Source organism: Diabrotica undecimpunctata, chromosome 2 (assembly GCF_040954645.1).
Source record: "Diabrotica undecimpunctata isolate CICGRU chromosome 2, icDiaUnde3, whole genome shotgun sequence".
NCBI lineage: Eukaryota > Metazoa > Arthropoda > Insecta > Coleoptera > Chrysomelidae > Diabrotica > Diabrotica undecimpunctata.
The window spans coordinates 18,306,697-18,323,552 of record NC_092804.1 but is presented as its reverse complement, the minus strand read 5'-3'; the positions used below and the strand labels follow the sequence as shown (position 1 = coordinate 18,323,552).

General features: G+C 33.9%; 1 protein-coding gene and 1 non-coding gene across 2 annotated transcripts in view; one reads left to right on the top strand and one right to left on the bottom strand.

Annotated features, from left to right (window-relative positions):
- The window catches only part of LOC140434279 (matrix metalloproteinase-2-like), a 299,978-nt gene that overhangs the window by 268,995 nt on the left and 14,127 nt on the right, over nt 1-16,856 (bottom strand). The gene's annotated exons all lie outside the window — the stretch shown is intronic.
- On the top strand, nt 15,312-15,383 carry TRNAH-GUG (transfer RNA histidin (anticodon GUG)). The gene has a single exon. It is a non-coding gene; the product is annotated as a tRNA-His (tRNA).

Sequence of the window (16,856 nt, the reverse complement as noted above, 5' to 3'; positions counted from 1 at the left end):
TTTCCAAATAAGAGTTAATAACGTTTATTCCGATTTTTATACTGCAAAAAACGGTACCCCACAAGGCTCAGTACTTAGTCATACCCTATTCCTAGTTGTCATAAACAACATATTAAACAAATTACATAAACCTCTCAAAACTCGCCTCTATGCCGACGATTTAGTGGTGTACATTAAAGGAGCACAAAAAGAATCTATGTGCAGAATAGTACAGACATTTTTAACCCAACTACATGGATAGACAGCTAGTACAGGCTTCGAAGTCTCCGTTACAAAGATAACTGGTATGGTGTTTACGAAAAAATTCTTTATCTTCACAACAACATCATTCCCTTCCAAAACTCCGTAAAATTCCTTGGTATGTGGCTGGACCAAAAACTTTCCTGGAAAAAGCACATACAACACTTGGCGCTAACATGCAACAAAAGACTCAATTTGCTTAAAACCGTATCAAATCGTTTCTGGGGTTCTGACTTCTCTACACTACCTCTTTTGTATAAAACACTAATTAGATCCAAACTCGATTGCGATTGAATTGTTTATGCATCCGCAACAAAGAGTACCCTAAAACCGTTAGATACAATCCACAATTGTTATATTCCGAAACTGGAGAACCATCATTGCAGTATAGGCGGGCACTTTTAACACTTTCACACGCTTCTTCTGCAGCTGCTAATAAGGATCATCCACTTTTCGAAAATACTTGTTCTAAAAATAATCTTGACTTTCTCTCTAATAAACCTCGTACTTGGAAAACCTTTTACACATTAGTAAAATCAATTCTGAATAATTTTGACACAACAATCCCAGATGTATTTCACTGTAACATCCAACATTCAACTCCATGGTTAACAAGTATCTCAAATTTCAATACCTTTCTAATAAAGTTCTCCAAAAAATGCAATAACAACATACTAATCAAAAACAAACTAAACGAGATTCTTGAACGAGACTACCTTAACTGTACAAACATCGTTACCAATGTCTCTAAATCTAATGATGGCATTGGTTGAGCATTTGTTACTCCAAGGTCTACTTTCAAATTTAAATTACCGCCTAGCTCAAGTGTTTTCACGGTTGAACTGTTTGCATTGTACCGTACCCTAAAACATGCAAACCTCTCAAGAATTTCAAAACCTCTGTTTCTCACCGACTCGCTGAGCTCTCTTCTTGCAATACAGCAACTGTGTCCTAAACAGCCCTTGGATCAACTAATAAAAACTGAACTACAAATCGCCCAAGAGAACCACATAACTCCTAAATTTATAGATGCTCGTGAAGCAGCAACAAGTAATAATATTCGTAGGATTTATTGCTTTGGGCATTGACAATTTCACGATGTCATGATCGTAAATTGTCACTGTTTTATCTAGATTTTTCGTTATACCATCATCAAATAAAGCAAAATAAAAATTTTTAAAAGGTCCGTAGACTGTAAAATACCTGGGACATGAAATTATGATTGGCAGGGATAACCAGACTCATAAACTGAAGAGAAGAATCGGCCTTGGGTGGGCAGCATTTGGAAAACTGAGAGAAGCTTTTAAAAGTGAGCTGCCCACATGCCTAAAGAGAAAGGTATTTGATCAGTGCGTCCTCCCAGTCTTGACGTACGGAGCAGAAACACTTACCTTAACAAAAGCAGCAGCTACCAAACTGAGAGTCACGCCGAGAAGAATGGAGCGGTCCACGTTAGGAATAACTCTGCGAGACAGAATAACCAACGAAGACATCAGGAGAAGAACCGGAGTGACTGACATCATCGAGAAGATAGCCAGACTAAAATGGAGATGGGCAGGACACATAGCCAGAATGACAGATGGGCGATGGACAAAGAGGTTATTGGAATGGAGGCCAAGGGAAGACAAGAGAAGCGTCGGTCGACCACCTACAAGATGGACTGACGATTTAAGAAGACTCAATAAAAATAAAACATGAGGAAGAGGCCTATGTTTAGCAGTGGACTCTTGAGGCTGGATGATGATGATGATGATGAGATTGATTTGTCAAGAGGTTGCAGGCCATGAAAAGTGTGAGGGGGGAAGGACAACATGACGATACAATTTTCTTTAGAAAAATTTGGCACTTCCATAGAAAGATGTGATTCATGTTTGTCTACAACTAACAAACAAAAACGGTCTTTTGTACATCTCACATGGTCTTGAAAATGTTTAATAAACTTCCAAAATGATTCGGATGTAATCCATCCTGATGAGTAGGAAGTTTCAATGCAGCCCGGTGGTCCGTTGGTGATAAAATTGTCTTTCAAAAAGACTCAAAAAGTGGAAAAATGAACATCAGAGGAACCGAATTTCCTATGGCGCTGAGAGCCAAGACCATAGTAACCTTTTGCCCTCTCTCCGCTGACGTAGCTTTTCCTATTTGACGAACTCCTTTTCAGCTATAATTTTATTTGATCTCTGTACTGTTTTCACACCAGTTTCATCGAAATTCCATATATCCTTGTTTTCAAATTTATACTTTTCCAAAACGCATTTCAAATTATCAAAAAATAGGGCAATATTGGTTTTATTAAAGCTGGTTGTACGGCTAACGCTCGTAGCTCGTAGCTTCATAGTCCATAGCCTCGTAGTTCTATTAACTGAGAACTGCAATGCTTATAAAGCGTCAAAATGAGTGTTCTACTCAGGATATTATGTGACAGAGCGTCGAGATAATTGTGCGACCAAGGACTAGAGATTGTGTCTTTGCAGGCAAAGAACCAGCATTTTATAGAGATTTTAAACGCGGGATGATTTTTACTATCTTTTTTTATGGTTTTGTAGTTTTGTAAGTTCAAAAGCAATCAAATATTTTACGACCAGCTATTAAAGGCTTTTAGTGAGAATAGAGCGATAAAAAATGCAAGTGTGTGGTTCAAATTATTTTTCATGACCATAAAAAGAGTTTTGACCTAGATTACTGACGCCTAAGATTAGCACTTCGGGTATTATTTAAATAATATACTTACACAAAAATAAATAAAACTCTGCGTCTGAGATCAAAGTCGATTCGGTACGGAGAATATTTGTACATTAGAGATTAGCACATTTAAGGAGAATAAGGAATCGTCTTGTAAGTTTATCGGGAAATTTTGAGAAATAAAGATGTCTAAAAAACGAAGAAGTGTAGTTTATATGCGCCTGTAATCGCATAAAAATATTGGCTCAGCAAAGCTTGAAAAATACTAATTATTTTGAGAACGATTTACAAAATAGAAGTCAAAACATCATATATAATGTATTTTGAATTAAAATTATGGCTTAATCCCATGAAATATACTAAATAATATTTTAACTACCGAAAATGATCATCTAATTCGTACTATTAAATTGTTTTCGTCAAAAGTTTGCAACTTTCTTTTGTGAAGAATCTTTCTAAGCATTCTGTATATCATAATTCTGTAAAAGCATTACAGAGGTAACTATGATCAAAGCAAACGATCAATCATGGGGGCGTTGTAAAAATATGAAAATACTTTATTGACTCATTGGATGAATTGCGGTAAAAATAAACAGAATATTCATACATTTCCCCGTATAATTTTAATCATCTCGAAATAAAATATTAATACAACCATCTGGCCTAAGAGGGATCCACAATTCGATTACCAAATATTTAAAAAGTGTGTCGTCAACATGCAATCTTTTGTTAGTATCACGAGAAGATGATGAGCAAATCGAAATCAAAACGGATGTGAATGTGGATAGTGAACATGTCCATTTCCTCGTTTGATATTTTGACCCCGGTCGTTTTTGTTTTGACCAAATACACTGTTGAACATAATTATTAGAGCAAATTTTTGGTTATATTTCATCATTGGTTATACATCAAAAGTATTTTGAGTTTCTGAAATTGTTTTCTTATAGTCTGTGTAACTTAAACGATATTTTATATGGGACAATTAATTACCACAATTAATTGTAATGAGAACTACATTTTTACGTTTCGATTGCCAATTTGGAAAACGCTTCCATAAAAAATTTAGAAATAAAAATTATAAATGCTCTAGATCTGTTTTTAACCTGTTTATAATTGGCGGTGGGTGATAAACCAATTTGACAGTTGACTTGGTTTTAATTGGTCTCGATCTTATAGACATTAGCATTATTGAAGCTGTATAGATGTATTGAAGTGAAAAAATTCTGGGAAATGGTGTTGTATTCTGGGATTGATATCAAATTCTGATCTTTCTGTGCTTGTTATAGTTAATTATAGATGTTGTCTCTGCCCTATTATAAACTTGTTGGTGTTATATAATAATATATTATATTATTGCTAACTTCTCCTATCAGCACTGGTAACCAGATCTTGCTATATTTTTGTTTGCTACAGATTTTTCTTTATTTAGTAAGATTATGGCTGCTTCTTGGATTTTTCTCTTTTTGCTAATTGTTTCTTTTTTGACTGTTGATGCATTTTTCCATTAGACTCTGTGCTTATTATCCCAGGCATGTTTAGCAAAGCAAAGCAAAAGCAAAGATAAAATCAAGAATTTAACTTTGCCAAATTTGAGCCTTGAAACCTTTTACATTTCATTGATCCATGTTTACCTCTACCATATACTTTGCACACATATAGAATATTTCTATCTCTTGTTAGATCTAGGTAAACTTAAAAGGTCCTTTTTTATTTAATGAATAAATAATTCTTGCATTTATAACTAGCTCATAACATAAATCTGACATTTTTCTTTTTCTCTCCATACCATGTCCATTACTGAACATTGGTTAATATATTGGCTATCATAACTTTGGTCACGGTTGCCCTGAAGAATTATAACGAAGACTGATTCAACCACGTACGTAGATTACGAAGCCATGATGTTCTTCTTGGACCGGGACCCCTCTGACCCCATATTTTACCCCGAATAATCAGCTGGAGGACTACATATCGTTCTGGGTGTCGCCAATTTTCGTATTCTTACAATTTTTACTACTTCGGGTTGTTTTCTTAAACGTTGTAATACCTCTTTATTTGTCGCTCTGTAAACAGTAATAGCTAATGCATAGCAGCCTTTGATACAGTCAAATTTTGGAAGCTTGAAGTTTATTTAATAGCGATTTAGTGAGTGTCCAGCTTGCAACCCCATACAATAATATCGAGAAGACGAAAGAATACTTGACGAATCTTATTTTCAGGTTATTGTTAATACAACATCCACTGCTCTGTCATTTTCAATGCGGATTTTTATCTGTTTGCTTATGTCCCAATTGTCATTTATATTTGAGCCAAGGAATATTATCATTTTTTTCTACTTTAGTACAATATGCTGTTATGCAGTGTCCACCGGTGTTTTGCTGACTTGACTTACTTAGTTTTTAAAGTATTACGTTTTAAGCCATATTCTTCGCATTCTCCAGTTACACTGTCAATTAATAACTGTAGTTCTTCCGCATATCAAATCACTAATCTTAATTCTTTTGACCGTGATACCGACATCAATCCTGGTAGGTGCCTCTTTGAGAATATGCTCGAAGTACAGATTAAAAAGCAGTGCTGACAAGATGTACCCCTGGAGTATCTATGATAATTCTGACATTTTCTTGCCGGTGATAGTATAGCTTTCTTATAATGCTTAAGTCTTTGTCGTTTCTTCCTATTCATCTAAGAATTTTCACCAATTTTCCATGCTTAACCTTATCGAATGCATTATTAAAGTCTATAAAGTACTTGTACACAGGATGATTGACATCTCTCCACCTCTCAACCGGTATTTGCATGCTGAATAATGCCTTCTGTTGTTCCGAGATTATTACGGAAACCAAATTTCGTATGACTAATTTCTCCTTAAATTTTGACATAATTTCTGGAGTGAATAATCCAAAGAAAGATTTTTTACTTTTTATATTATATGGCGCATGGCGCCTGAAATACCTCATTACATCATTAATTAATTTTTTTACATGCCCGTACTTATAAATTCCACGTTTATTATGCATTATGTATATTGAGTTACTCAGTTTCATAGTTTTTTATTAATAGCATTGTCGGGTTGGACAAATTATTTATAGTGTATATTATATATAACTATAATATAATAATTAAATCATAGTTACAAAAAAAACTATCAAATAAACCATATATTAAAGACTGCTATGAACCATAACATGGATACTGTGATCTCTAGGGCACGTGAAACCTCCAAACAAAGAATTTGTATTATGAGCACCCATACTTTCAGCCACATATTCCCTTATTTTACCAATAGTTTAATCATAGTTTTAACTACGTTTACAGGCTGCTCAAACTCACTTTGTCTCTGACTGTAAGATGTACAGTGGTTTTTGATGGGCCAGAGTAGGAGGACACCCTTTTCTCTAAGCGGTCAATATCTTGATTGCCACGCTCTTCCTTCTTAATTAACGTATATTACGGTTAAAGTAGAACTGGGCCCTATGTACGTAGGTTTTGTTATTGATTTACTCATGTTTTGCATATTTTTCCCGTAAGAATACCCTATAGCACGATTACTGTAGCTATTTATAGCGATACTACCTACGTGGTATCTTTAATTGGTTGTCTTTTGGTCCACGCACTACCGCCGCAGCAGTTTATAACTTGGCTGTCCTACAAAGATTTTATGTGATGATTGTTTTTTTGCCCTGATTTGTATGATTTTTTCTGAAGAGTTTGAATGATAAATTGAAGATGATAAGAGTTTGATAATATATAATATCACGGATTTGTTTTTATTCTTTCAACAAGCTGATAAGCTTACTTACAGCAGTCAGTAAGATTGTAGAGTCATACTCCAATCAGAAACAGACATGCTAGAAGTTATCCTAAAAACTAATCTAATTAGTATTTAGAGCAGAACATTCCAGCGAACTTCAAGTATTCAGACTAACGTAGTACGTAACAGCTTGATTGAACGACAGACAATATAGCAGCCTTTCTGGTCGTAATCAAAGTAATCAAAGCCATAAAGGACTGACGTACAAAATGAGAAATTTCTGATACAGCGGGGCTATGACGAGACTCATATCTTCGTACTTAGACGTACAGACAAGTCCTGTCTGAGCACAAAGCTCCGGAAGCCGGAGTGTCATAGGGGGCAATCCTGTTACTCTTTCTGTACACAATCTGATATAGCTGTAAGAAATCTACAGACGGCATTGGAAACCATAGAAAAATGGAGTATCCAATAGAAATTAGTTATAAATCCAGGACTGTTTTGTAAATTCTGCATTTCATTTCTTTTCCAATATTTCTATATCTCCATATTGTTTCATTAAATCGTAGTGTTCACTGTTCAAAAAGTGCTGTTTTTGATTCTAGCGTTTAAGTCAGGTACTATAATCGCATGATCTATTTAATTTCATTTGTTGAGTATTCTTTGATTTGCATAGGTCTATTGTTTCTTCCTTTTGAAAACTACTGTATAAACTTTGCGCAATGGAGTTGATTTTTCAAATTTTCCTGAAAATGGTGAAATAACTAGAAGGCACAAACATTAAATTTATTAAGACACAAAACAAATTGTAACAAAAAGGAAATACGGAATTATATTCTCCAAAAAATCGAAAATGACAATACTGGTAACAGAAAACCGGAAAATGAACTGTTTAAATATCGAGAATACATTATTGAACATTACTTATATTTTCAGAACATTTTCTTAATTTGCACAGATTTGCACATTCTTTATTTGGCACAAAATTCTTCGTTCCATTGACCAATGACCAACCTTAGATTCTTGACCTGCATTCCGTGAAGGCAAATCACTGATTCAAATTCAACACTTCATTTAAATTAACCCGGTATCGCTTTAAAATTTTATCGACCGGATGGCCAAAACCGTCTCGATTGGGCGTCGAAAACAACTTAATATGGTGCAAAAATAGCCGTGGCTTTGCCACCGACAATGCAAACTTAAGCTGGAGGTCACTTTTAAAACATCCACGCCAACTTTAGTCTAATTAAATTAGTGACTAAATTGCCGACGGCGGAAATGTAGTTCTGGTTTATTGTTCTCGCTACTCGATTTGGAGACACTTTTTGGTGCAATAGATAGTGTTGTAACCTAACGCGACAGCGACAAGAAGAAAAAAGGGTTAGAAATCAGGCCAACAGCCTGAATAATTAATACCTACAGTTACTATTTGTATATAGATTTTTGTGTCTTTTGGAATAAAATAATTTATTCATTGAAATAATATTAAAGTTGGCTCTAGTTAAATAACTAGAAAGCTCAAAAATAATTGTTGATAATAGAATGTAAAAATTCTTACTCTTTAGGTCAAATATTTATTCTCAGACACTTGCTTTATACCATGTGCTGGAATAAGTGTTCCCCCCTTCCCTATTAACTTATTTTTTATTGTTAGTACGTAAGCAAAACGCTCGAACAGGTCGATTTTTAAAATAATCATAGTATATTATAGCATCAATGTTTCGAACTTTACGTGATCCCTCTTCAGGTGAGTCATAACTTTTTTAATGGGAAAGTATCATGTGACACCTCATTTAAAAGCTTTTGAAATACTGATTTCAAAAATGTGTAATACTTTGATTCTAAAATTTACAAAATCTATATTATGTGAGAAAGATTTTCTATGTACCAACGTAGCTCTAGATCTGGTCAAAAAACTTACCTAATGACTTATTAGGTAAGAATTTTCAATGAACGCTATCCTGACCGTCCAATAGACAGACACTATTAAGTCAGTTTTTGTGATGTATGTAAATAAGTAAATACTCGGAACGCACTAAGGTTGGTAACATTGTAAGAGTGACGTGACGGACAGGGGCAAGGAAGAGGAAATAAAACCATTCGGAATCTAGACACGATAGATACAAGTTGTTTCATGATAACTTAACCTCCACTCTCCAGAGTTAACCTATTCTATAATCCCGACCACGTGTCATCACATCGACTCATCCAGCGAAGACTGTACTAACTCATTTTTTGAAGTTTTCGAATAAAGCAAGATAAAGTCTTGATTAGCACAAAAAATCAGGGGTTCTTATTTATTAAATTCTTTTTATATTTATCCATTGTGTTTACCGTATTGTTCCATTTGTGCTTTTAAACATGTCAATTTTGTTTCTTTATCTGGATTTTGAATGAGTTAGTACAGTATTCGCTGGAAAAAAATCGGGAATGTAAATAATACATACCATCGTTCTGTGGAATTGTATTTATGATTAAAGTCTACATTGAAGTTAAATTACAAAATATTATAAACAAACGTTATTGCAGTTCTTCGTAGTCACTGCTAGCAGTGATTTCATACTTTTCTGATGTATCAGAATGTAGACTTCTACAGAAGCCATGATACATAGTAGGAATTTTTCCAGTATCACAAAGCCATAATAAGCCAGTTAACTTCTTCTTATCTATTGGCAAAAGATTTGTGTATACTTTAGATGGAAATTGATCAATACGAGATGGACGTACTCTTTTAGCTTTTGTTAGATCACACCTGATAGAGTCGGAACTTAAATCATACTTAATAACATTTGGTATGTTATACGAAGTACTGATTTCCTTTATTTGACTGATTTTGATCATTCCTTTTTCATTGTTAGTTTTCCAATTTTTGTTGCCAACAAGGTTTTTGAAATCTAGGAAGTCTTCTTGTGACATTTCTGTTACATTTTATACTTTTCCGACAGTTTTGGCTATTCTTATCAAAGTAATCCATTGTTCAGGAACATACAAGACCGACTGACGTTTTTTCGCGTTTTCAATTACAGCATCCATGCTGTCTCCCTCATTTTGGGCGTGACCCTTTTCTAAAAATTAAATATGAATAATACTAACTTGGAAATAGACAGCTGCATAAGAGAACATTGAAAATATGGTGTGGTTTCTGTTTTGCCCACCACAGTTATCCGAATAGAAGATCGGTGATTTAATTTCCCTCTTTTTTTGGGTCTCTATAAACTTCCACAAACAACTAGCAACTTTGTTTGAACCTCGTTTAGGAATTTGTTCATGCCATACATAACAGATACCATCATTGTTGCCTATATCAAATATGGTGAAGTTGTATGTAACATACTTACTTTTATAATAAAAATCGCTTTCATTCGATTGGGGAGTCGCTAAAAGTTTTTGGAGATCGAAACATGAAACGCAGATGGTCTTATCTATTAAGGCGAGTTCTTTGTCACTGTTTTTTTATATTTCTAGCCACTATTTTATTGGCTAAGTGACGTTCATAGTTCTCCCGTAAGTCGACCTTCCCAGTTTCATCAGCTAGGTTAAAGACTGAACAGAAATCGCACTGATCTTTCTTTGGTCTAAAGAAACATATTAAATTCAGTGTTAAAGATGTCTCTACACTGGCGATGCGTAGCAAGTTGTCCAATAATGTTTTCATCGCCATAAAGTTCCGTATATAGTTTATACAATTTTTGAATGCTTAAACCCTCCTCCAGATTCATCCTCTTAGAATCCTTTCGAATATAATGTGAGGGTACACACGGAAATAATTTTATGTGCTTTCTCACACTTTCTGCAATATCTGGAGTAAGTCTATGTGGTCGAACTTTATGTTTTCCACGTTGATCTGATTGTAAAACTCTAGTTTCCTTTCTTTTAGTCAATGCTGTATTTACCCATGTTTGTGAAACCAAGAGTTTTTAAAGACATATTTGGTTTTGTTCACCGCCGAGCTGAAAATGATATTGCCCAGAAAAATTCCTACGAGAGTACACACCAGCAGAAATAGTACTTTGTTTTTTCTCTATCTGTGTCACATGCTGTACAATAAAGTCCCATTACCTTGTATGATCTTGCAAGTTCCAAAAGTCTTTAAAAATCTTCTGTCTCATTTCTTGATTCATTTTTGTGTTACACTTAAGTCTGCATGTTTGTTGGCAAGGTTCGCCTATTTTTCTTGCCTTAACCAGTTTTCCCTGTCGATTTGTATGTTCCATCCCAACTTAATCTTAAAATGCGAAAACTGTATTAACTCGCGAGACAACGGCGCTTCCGTTCGGAATGCCGAGGAAGACTATACTAACTTAAGATAGGATAGTTTTCGTTGGAAAATGTATAGATATACAAGTTAGTACAATATTGAAGTGCAAAATTGGTTGCCTAAACATGGTCAAATTAACTTAGAACTTTATTCGTTGAAAGATATGACGGTAATCTACTTATTCGGGGGTGTAACTCAAAAACGCCAAAAATTGAGTTAGTACAGTCTTCGTTGGACGAGTCGACATGGTGCCGAAAACCAAATTTGAAACCAAACCGAATACTTTAAGACTTAAGAAGAGTATAGAAGTGAAATGGAATTCAAGGCAGCAATAAACTCAATGCAAATGTCAGGTAAACTATACGAAAACTGGAAATTCTTCATACAAAGATTTAAAAACTACCTTCAAGCAACAGAATTAACAAAAAAACCTGAAATAACCCAATGCGCATAACTATTACACTTAATAGGGGTTCGAAGGGTTCAAAATCCATAATACGTTCAAGTTCTCAACAAAAGAAAAAGATAATTTAGAACCGTTAATCACAAAATTTGTAAAACATTTCAAACCCAAAAGCAATGTTTCAAGCGCAAGGTACTGCCTGTTTACCAGAAAACAAGATGAAGGCGAGTCAGTAGACAAATTTAACAGATATTATAAACAAGGCAAAAAAATTGTGAGCTAGAGAATCTGGAGGACATTCTGATTAAGACTTGCATAACATGTGGGGTAGCAGATGAAACTATGGGACAGATACTGTTAGAAGAAGATGAGATCATCATCATCATCATCAATGGCGCTACAACTCTTCGTGAGTCTTTGCCGCGTTTACTATTGCCTTCCATATTTGTCGGTCCTGTGCCAGTAATTCCCATTGTCGCACTCCCATTTTCTCTAGATCTTCTTTGACTGCATCTTTCCACCTTTTTCTAGGCCGCCCTACAGACCTTCTTCCCTCTGGCCTTTCCCAGAACACATTATTTATAAGGCCATTGTCGTTACTGCGTATCACATGCCCTGCCCATCTGAGTCTAATGGCCTTTATATATCTGACTAGATTTTCTTTTCCGAATAGAGACTCTAGCTCGTTATTGTATCTGCCCCTCCATTCGTTTGTCACGCTGTCTCTGCAAGGGCCATATATCATTCGAAGAATTTTACGTTCCCACACCAGCAATTTATTTATTTCTCTTTTTGTTAGCGTCCATGTTTCGCTTCCATACGCGACTGCTGGTCGTATTATGGTCTTATATATCCGGATTTTTGTATCTCGTGAAAGAAGTTTTGACTTCATTAGATGTTGCATTGCAAAGAAAGATCTGTTTCCTGCCATTATTCTCGTTTCAACTTCTCGCTCTAATTTGTTGTCCTTTGTGATTGTTGCTCCTAGATATTTAAATTCTTTATCCACTTCGAAGTTGTGATCATTTATAGTAATGTTTTGCCTTATTCGCCGTCGTTCTTGTTTTGAGACGACCATGTATTTATTTTTAGACCGTTTTTAATGTAGCTTCTTCAAAGCTCGAGAAAATATCCTTAATTTCTAATGTTGATTGTGCTACTGCGTCTACGTCATCGGCAAAGGCGAGTATGACTTTTGCTCCTCGAAGATGATGATAAGAAGATGAGATGAGCTTGGAAAAAGCAATAAATCTGTGTAAAAGTATAGAAAGCTCGAAAATCTAGTCTGAAAAAATGAAGTCAGAGGAGGTAAACTACATAAAGAAAGGAAACTTCAGTATGAAATATGTAAATAAAGCCCAGTGGGAAGACAGAAGAGTGAATCCAACTTATTCGAAGTCCCAAGGCAGCCAGTTCAATGGTAAATCTGGAAACAGTTCAGGGTGCTGTAGATGTGGAATGGAGCACCGAAGCCAGAGGCCAACCCTGCAAGGCATATAAAGCTAAGTGTAATTTATGTAATAAGACAGGGCATTATGCGTGTTTTCAAAAACAAATTCAATATGTAAATGTAGATAATTCAGAATCAGATGAATTGTTTATAGGTATGGTAAATACTAAAAATGACAGTTTCGACAATGATTTCAAGATAAATATTAAAGTTAGCAAGCATAAATTAAGCTGTCGATTGGATACAGGGGAAATGGCAAATGAGATATCAATAAATTGTTAAATTCTCTCTAGGTAATGTTGAACTACATAAAACTAACTGCAGGTTAACAACATTTTCGAATGAAACACTTAGAGTCATTGGAAAATGTATTTTAGAATGCAAATATAAAAATAATATGTACAACATAATGTTTTATGTGGTAGAGATTAATTCACCAACGCAACGGTATTAGGCCTTCCTACATGTAAAGCTTTGAATATATTAAAAAGGGTCAATACAATAGAAAAAATTGAAAATAATTTAAATTCTAGAAAAGTTACATTTAAAAATGATTATTCTGATGTCAAAGAAGTATTTAAGGAAGTCTTTTAAGGTATAGGAGGTTTGGATGAGCCATACAACCTTGTGCTAAATGAATCTCCACAACCAGTTATGCAGCCTCCAAAAAAGATTCCACTAGAGCTAAAGGAGACACTAAAACTTAAATTAGTTGACATGGAAAAAAATGGTATAGTCAAGAAAGTTGATGAACCTACAGACTGGGTCAACTCCATAGTCTTAGTAAGAAAACCAAGAAGTAATTCCATAAGAGTTTGTATCGATCCTAGAGACTTGAATAAAGCTATCAAAAGAGAGCACTTTCAACTCCCTACGGTTGATGAAATAGCTGCAAATTTAAAAGGTAACCCTTATTTCAGCAAACTTGATGCTTCAAAAGCATTTTGGAGCATAAAACTTGATGATGAAAATAGTAAATTATGTACTTTTAACACTTGCTATGGTAGATATAAATTTTTAAGGCTGCTCTATGGTATTAGTTCAGCAAGTAAGGTATGTCACAAAAGATTCAGTAAAATATTTAAAATGGAGGGTATAGAAACATATATTGATGATTTAATTGTTTATGGCTCATCAAAACAACAACACGATAAATGTTTATATCAAGTTTTAGAAAGAGCTAGGATAAACAATGTTAAATTTAATTATGAAAAATGTAGGTTTGGCGTAAAAAATATAAAATTTTTAGGATTTAATTACAATAAAGAGGGACAAACCATAGATAGTGATAAAATTAAAGCTGTTCAAGATATGAAAATGCCAGAAAATAAAAAAGACATACAGACATTATTAGGAATGATAACGTATTTGTCTAAACACATAAAAAATTTGTCAGACCTAACCTCACCCCTTGGGGAATTAATTAAAGAAAATGTAGAATGGGGTTGGTTACATAAATATGATGAATGTTTTAGTAAAATTAAAGAAATAATTTCAAAAAGCCCAGTATTAAGACATTTTGATATAAATGAAAAGTGTTTAATATCGGTTGACTGTTCAAAAGATTCAATAAGAGTTGTACTTTTGCAAAAAGGTCAACCAGTAGCTTACATTATCAAAGGTTTTAACTTTAACACAACAAAACTAGACACGATAGATAGAATCTAGACACGATAGATACTAACCTCCACTCTCCAGAGTTAACCTATCCTATAAGCCCGACCACGTGTCATCACAAAAACGACTGAAGCTAGAGAAATATGAATGAATGTCGGAAAAATCAACTAGTGAACTCAAAATAGGTATCACGACACTCTACCAGGTTAGAGACTTAAAAGAAGAAAAGGACAAAAGTTAATTGGCTGATGCAATGTAGGTAATATGTGAATATTTTATTATTGTCAATTATCGTTAATTATAAAAACTAGTTCAACCAAATAAGTGAAAGTCAAATAATTAATAATTAATGCAAATTGTTAGCTTAAATATTTTTATTTACATACCTACCACAATATTAACAGAATACTGAGGATCCATATCAAATATTGCGCAAAAGGAACCCACATTTAAACAATTACTTTAACATTTCAAAATCACAAGACAACTAAAACAAGAGAAACTAAGAAATCAAATTATGTTTAATATATCTCTGAAATTAGCAAAACAGATGGACAACTGTCTAAACTTGACAGGTCATAATTTATGTAAGAAATTTATAGATTTGTCTAACTTGTAATTGTTATTGCTTTATATATTTTACAATAAGCAATAAACAAATATTTTACATACTGATGAATATTTAATATCTTAGTATTTTTTAGAATCGGAAACATTTATTTGTTGTTATTTCCATTGATTGATAACCTTCTTTTTAATTATTAGCGTACTCATTTATATAAAATGGTATATTATTATTAAAACTTGTTTCTTTTGTAAACAGCTGACCTAAATTTAATTTCATGGAATGTTATGTTAGAGCTGTTCAAATCTTCGAAATAGAATCGTAACACACATCGCCTCAGTAGCCGTGATCGTCTAGTGGTTAGGACCCCACGTTGTGGCCGTGGTAACCCAGGTTCGAATCCTGGTCACGGCAATGTGCTAACATTGTCACGGTGAGGCAACTTTTTGTTTTTTTTTTTCGTTAAAAAGTATTTAAAAATATTAATTACTATGTTTAAAACATTAAAATGTATTTTTAACAAATTTTTACAAACAGTTATATATAAAAATTACTTTATTTAACCCGCTCCGAAAGAAATTTGTTTTGAAAAAATTATTATCGAAAACATTCGATAATAGGGTAGGATTGAAAATGATGCTTTTGTTTAATCTATAAAAAAATAACGATTTCACAAACTTTTAATGGAGTTTGGAAAAAAAATTTTACAACAGCGGTTCATTTATCAATTGTTTTTTATAAAACAATGATTTTTACGTATAGACGGAAATTCTACAAATCAGCCATTTTTCACTAAGTTGTTAATTAATAAAAATGTGCGAAAGTTTGATTAAATTTACATAAATTTTGTTGTTCCATCTAGATAACTAGATAGTAGTGACATTGATTGTCAAAAAACACTTATTTCCATGGGCTATAAAAGATTTTAAAGTATGCCTTTAAGATGGTCAATTGGGACCACATAGGAGTAACAATAGGAGGCGAAAAGCTTAATTATCTCGCAGATAATTTAGGAGAAGCCACAGATATGTTAAATCAATTTGACTTTGCATGTTCGAAGGTGGTCCTCAGAATGAACTTGACCAATACTAAGTTTATGACAAATATGGTCCCCAATAACCATTTAACTATTCAAAACAAAGTGGTAGAACTGGTGGAGATATACGTATTTGGGTCACGAAATAAGAATCAGCAGGGATAACCAAACATGCGAAATCTAAAGACGAATTACTTTAGCGTGGGCAGTCTCTTACACATTGGGGGCCAAGAAAAGACAAACGTAGTAGAAGAAGACCAACTATAACTTGGACTGACGACATCAGGTGTATCACCAAAAATTGGCAACAAATAGCACAAAATCGCAAAGAATGGAGGAGTTTAAGGGAGGCCTATGTCCAGCAGTAGACGTGATAAATGATGGCTGGATGATGATGATGATGATGATAAAGGATTTTTAATACAAACTACCGTGTACACAATTTATAAATTTATTGAACAAAGTAATCTTTTGGTATTTATACACTCGCGATCATAAAATCCGGGTCACCTTGAAAATTTCAAGTTTCTTGAATATTTTTGCATCTGGTGCAGTAACCTTTTTTTTAGGCTAATGTATTTTTTATTTGTCATCAATGTTTGTTTTGAAAGAAAGAAAAAACGGTTTTTTTATTGTTTTTATTGAAAAAGCAGAAAACAAACCAAATTGTTGAAATAGACATACGAAAGAAAAAATGAAAAATACAGAACGTGGTAGAATATCTGTGGATTTTCAATGACTTATATCGTGTATTGCCTCCCCTTGCTCTAATAACCTCTTGCAGAGGACGGGCCATATTCTCAATTTTTCTCCGGATTACATGTTGTGGTATGTTATTCCACTCTCTCACT